This window comes from Pelobates fuscus, chromosome 12, assembly GCF_036172605.1.
Source record: "Pelobates fuscus isolate aPelFus1 chromosome 12, aPelFus1.pri, whole genome shotgun sequence".
Lineage (NCBI taxonomy): Eukaryota > Metazoa > Chordata > Amphibia > Anura > Pelobatidae > Pelobates > Pelobates fuscus.
Window position 1 is genome coordinate 22,898,072 of NC_086328.1, and position 6,000 is coordinate 22,904,071.

Here is a 6,000-nt window from a genome sequence, read left to right on the forward strand (position 1 = left end):
GTACGAGTGTATGTAAGTGTCATGATATTAATGTGTGTAGCTGTCAGGGTACGAGTGTATGTATGTGTCATGATATTAGAGTGTGTAGCTGTCAGGGTGTGTGTGTGGCCAAGTATTACTGTGTGTGTGTCAGAGGATTAATGTGTGTCAGTGTAGGAGTGTGTGGTGACAAGAACGTATACTCACCTGTCATTTTAATGATGGCCACGTTTGCCAGCAAGCATCATGTTAAAAATAAATATATCTGCCATAATCTGCTCAGCACAACAGAGATACAATGTTACTACTTACAAATGTTCACCATGTCCTACTTCCATGGCAGATGCACTTTAACACACGACACCATACAGTACGGAGAGCAACGGCGCTCTGCACAATTATTATAAAAAGTATCCCAAAAACAATATTCCATCTAAACCCACTGTCTGAGCCATCATAGAGAAATATTAAACCAGAGAACAAAAAATAACTATAAAAACAAAGGGTTAATGAGCATCTGTGTTTACTTACACATGTATTGATAGTTAATACAAATACCTTCTCCAAACCGAAAGCAGTGGGTAAATGCTACATACACAGCGAGGATGCCGTTGGCTCTGTTGCTACAGAGGGCCCCCTGGCTCTTGCTGTCAAAGCTCATACAATCAAAGACTCTGTAACGCACAGGATGCCCGCAGGCTGTGCCATGTTGTCATCCCACATATGCTCAGTTCATATGACAGGAGCTGGGGGAGGCAAGACGCAGCACCTATCAACATACAGCAATGCGCTGGTCCGCGTCTTACCTACCTACCTGGGACTCAAGTCACCCATCCAGAGACCTAGTAATGCTGCACGGTATTAAGAGAGACTGACTGCAATTACCATGTTAAAAATACAGCAGAACCTCAACCTTCATTGGCGTCATTCAAAAATAAGAGCAACCTCAATACAAAATGCAAGATGGATTTAAAGGGCAGCGGTACCCTCCCCAAAAAGGAGCAGAGTGTAGCTGGGAGCAGAGTGTAGCTGTATTAAATGGGGAGCAGAGTGTAGCTGTATTACACTGGGAGCAGAGTGTAGCTGTATTACACTGGGAGCAGAGTGTAGCTGTATTACACTGGGAGCAGAGTGTAGCTGTATTACATGGGGAGCAGAGTGTAGCTAGCTGTATTACATGGGGAGCAGAGTGTAGCTGTATTACACTGGGAGCAGAGTGTAGCTGTATTACATGGGGAGCAGAGTGTAGCTGTATTACACTGGGAGCAGAGTGTAGCTGTATCACACTGGGAGCAGAGTGTAGCTGTATTACATGGGGAGCAGAGTGTAGCTGTATTACACTGGGAGCAGAGTGTAGCTGTATCACACTGGGAGCAGAGTGTAGCTGTATTACATGGGGAGCAGAGTGTAGCAGTATTACACGGGGAGCAGAGTGTAGCTGTATTACATGGGGAGCAGAGTGTAGCAGTATTACACGGGGAGCAGAGTGTAGCTGTATTACACTGGGAGCAGAGTGTAGCTGTATTACATGGGGAGCAGAGTGTAGCTGTATTACATGGGGAGCAGAGTGTAGCTGTATTACATGGGGAGCAGAGTGTAGCAGTATTACACGGGGAGCAGAGTGTAGCTGTTTTACACGGGAAGCAGAGTGTAGCTGTATCACACTGGGAGCAGAGTGTAGCTGTATTACACTGGGAGCAGAGTGTAGCTGTATTACACTGGGAGCAGAGTGTAGCTGTATTACATGGGGAGCAGAGTGTAGCAGTATTACACTGGGAGCAGAGTGTAGCTGTATTACATGGGGAGCAGAGTGTAGCAGTATTACACTGGGAGCAGAGTGTAGCTGTATCACACTGGGAGCAGAGTGTAGCTGTATTACATGGGGAGCAGAGTGTAGCTGTATTACACGGGGAGCAGAGTGTAGCTGTATTACATGGGGAGCAGAGTGTAGCAGTATTACACGGGGAGCAGAGTGTAGCTGTATTACACTGGGAGCAGAGTGTAGCTGTATTACATGGGGAGCAGAGTGTAGCTGTATTACATGGGGAGCAGAGTGTAGCTGTTTTACATGGGAAGCAGAGGGTAGCTGTATCACACGGGGAGCAGAATGTACCTGTATCATACAGGGAGCAGAATGTAGCTGTATCACACAGGGAGCAGAGTGTAGCTGTATTAAACGGGGAGCAGAGTGTAGCTGTATTACACGGGAAGCAGAGTGTAGCTGTATTACACTGGGAGCAGAGTGTAGCTGTATTACACTGGGAGCAGAGTGTAGCTGTATTACACTGGGAGCAGAGTGTAGCTGTATTACACTGGGAGCAGAATGTAGCTGTACTACACGGGGAGCAGAGTGTAGCTGTATTACATGGGGAGCAGAGTGTAGCTGTATTACACTGGGAGCAGAGTGTAGCTGTATTACATGGGGAGCAGAGTGTAGCTGTATTACTGACAAGTTGCATTTCTTCATCCATCTCCTGGGAGAGAATCCAGCAGAGGGAGCTGTTGAGCTGTCATACATGGAATTTACTGGGCGACACTGGCAACTTGGAGTAAACATAAAGGAATAAGCTGAGTTTCAGACCCCTGCCATCTCCCTTTGGGATCCTCAGTGCTGCAGCAGCGCACATACTGTCATCAGATACAGCTGAGGACGCACAGTGTGCTTGTGATATAGTAATACTGAAACGTGGGGTGAGGTATTCGTTTACATTATGGAAGCGTTATACGTCATCGAGCAGAAATGCTGGGGTATAATGTGCAGTGTGTAGGTTGTGAATGGGCGTTAGATGATGTGTAGGAGTAATAACTGGTTGTATCCACAGCACGTGGCTGGGTATGTGTGTAGGTATACAATTGGCCATAGGGAGCTGTGTGGAACCACGTGGCTGTCTGATTACCCCAGACGACACTCTGACCACTGAATATTCCATTAGAGGACACGCTGACCACTGAATATCTCCTAGGAGACACACTGACCACTGAATATTCCCCCAAAAGACATGCTGTACACCAGAGAACAGGCTGACCACTGAATGCTCCCCAGAGGACACGCTGACCACTGAATGCTCCCCAGAGGACACGCTGACCACTGAATATTCCCCCAAAAGACATGCTGTACCCAGAGGACATGCTGACCACTGAATGTTCCCCCAGAGGACACACTGATCACTGAATATTCTGCCAAAAGACTTGCTGTCCCCCAGAGGACAGACTGAGCACTGAATATCCTCCAGCGGACATGCTGACCACTGAATATCACCACAGAGGACACACGGATCACTGAATTTTCCCCAAAAGATATGCTGGCAACTGAATATCCCCTAGGAGACATGTTGACCACTGAATGTTCCCCCAACTGACCTATATCCCCCAGAGGACATGCTGACCACAGAATATCCCCCAGTGGACATGCTGATCACTGAATGTTCCCCCAGAGAACACACTGACCACTGAATGTTCCACCAGAGTACACTCTGACTACTGAATATTCCCCCAAAAGACATGCTGTACCCCAAAGGACACACTGACCACTGAATGCTCCCCCCAGAGGGCACACTGACCACTGAATATTGCCCCAAAAGACATGCTGTCCCCCAGAGGGCAGGCTGACCACTGAATATCACCCCAGAGAACACGCGGATCACTGAATTTTCCCCAAAAGATATGTTGACCACTGAATATACCCTAGGAGACATGCTGACCACTGAATATCCCCCCAGAAGACATGCTGACCAGTGAATATCACCTAGGAGGCATGCTGACCATTGAATGTTCCCCCAGCTGACCAATATCCCCTCGAGGACACGCTGACCAGTGAACTTTACTGGGTGCTTCATTCTGTCCACTATTCAATGCAGCCATCTATATGACCAGTGAATATCACAAATTATATCTGTCAGTCTGCTGGCCATGAGGTCTGGCATTGTCAGCAGCAAACACGAATATCCCCAAGGATGTCCCACCAACCTATTTATCAAATTGGTTTATTTGACAGTAATCACCAAATATACCTCTTCTGCCTGTTTTTTTTCTGCATGCCACAACGGCTGACCCCTCTACCTGTGTGCACAATACTCACTGTGCCTCATGCCGCTTACAGTGCCCTTGATGAATGTCAGCAAGAGATTCTGATTATTGTCGTGAAAGACAAGACAGTTTCTGCTCAGATGCATCCCACCCCCTACTGTGTGCCTTCGCATCACTGCGGCTCCTGAACCCCCGGGCACAGCCCCTCTTCTCTCATCCCTGACCCTGCTGCTGCCCAGCAGGATGGGGGCAGCTGAGCAGATGTTGCCTGCCAGTGGCGCTCTCTGGCCCTGGCATGGCCACTTCACATCACATCACGCCAGAGCAGCACAAAGCATATTCTGTCTGTCCTCCACACCAGCTGAAGGATTCACATGGCCTAGGGTCCTGGCACCCCGAAGGAAGGGTACTGACTGCCACTCACCACTCACACGGCTCCTACTGGCGATGGATCACATCATTTGTTACTACAAAATATTAAACAGCAGCTAAAAATAAAACACAGAAGTGCAAATCAGATGAAATCAGTGACTTTATCCTTTTTTAATATATTTTGCAAGAAGGAAAATAAAATAACACTGCAGAGTAATTGGGAAGGGTAAGTGCTAAATTAGGTGCTTCGTGGATCTGAACCTAAAAAATACACTGGGCCTAAATATATAATTTTTGTTTCAGGTCTCAGGCCTGACCTTGATATGCAACTAGACTTTGCAGCCATATAAAACCATTTTCGCATGCATTCGTAAAGTGAACATTTCCGACATATAAAATGTATCATAGTCCATCTTATGACTCATGGAGCACAGGAAACCCAACCTAGTGGTAACAGGGCCCAGGGAATCAATCCTATGGGTAATAGGGCATAGAAAGTCCATACAAAATGAGCTAGGAGGAAACATAGGCCCCATCTATGTGCAATGGGCCTTGGGCACATTTGTGCCCCTCCAGTGCATGCATACCAGGATGACTGCCAATCTATCAGGTCGGCCCACTAAGGGCAGACTATGCAGACAGTATTGTTCCATTTCTCTCTGCAAAATCCCAGTACCCTGATTGATGTGCGAGCACGGTGAATGATGCACTAGTGCTACTTTTTTGAGGGGAACAAAGTCAGGGTGGCATGTCAGAACAATAAAATTGTGACTGTCCTGCCGAAATCATGACTCTTAAGAGGACTGAACTAAAGTTCACTGGCTGGAAAAGTATCATTGGATGTATAGTTCGGCAACAGCTGGGATGGTTATCTTTTGGCCAACCCTCATATGGTGCCCGAGTACCATAAAGTATTTAGAACAAGAGTACCAAAAGGGAGATAATAGAAAGTGTGACAGCCACCACTTTCCCCTAAAAGGAACTATACTCATTGGACAGAAAGCCCTCCCTACTGTGCCTCCAGGCTAAGAAGCCTAACCAACTACCTAAAGAGTTCCTGGGACAATCGGGAGGCTCTCACTAGCACAACGCACCCAACCGGGAGCTACCCAAGAATCTCCTGGAACTGTAGATCAGAGTGTGGGATCACCGCTCAAACTTCATCTGTGTAGCTCTCCGCCTCAGTACCAGCAAACGGGCCACTAATTGGAAGGGTGATCGGGGAGGTGGCCAGACATCCAAAGAAACCCTGGACTTGAGGGAGCTTCATGTATAGGCTTCACAAAAAGTCTTGATAAAGGCTCAAAGAGGAGCCGAAATGTTGTTTCCACTTTCTTGTTTTAAATAAAGACTGCCTTTTAGATGAAACCTCGCATGTGCCTGGATATTTATTTTTCCATTTGATGTCTTCTCCCTTTCTGGAGCACCCTGCAGGAAGTATTCCCACTTTTTGACTGTATGCATTTTACTCTTTTTTTTTTGCAAACAATGATGCTCGCAAACCCGGTCAAACTTCTTTAAATTACTTGGGCTAGACACCTCTGATCCAGTCACTTGTTGGATGATGACCCCCCTAAGGTAGAGCTTTCCGGGCGTGAAAGCTGTTTGGGGATGAGGGAAGGG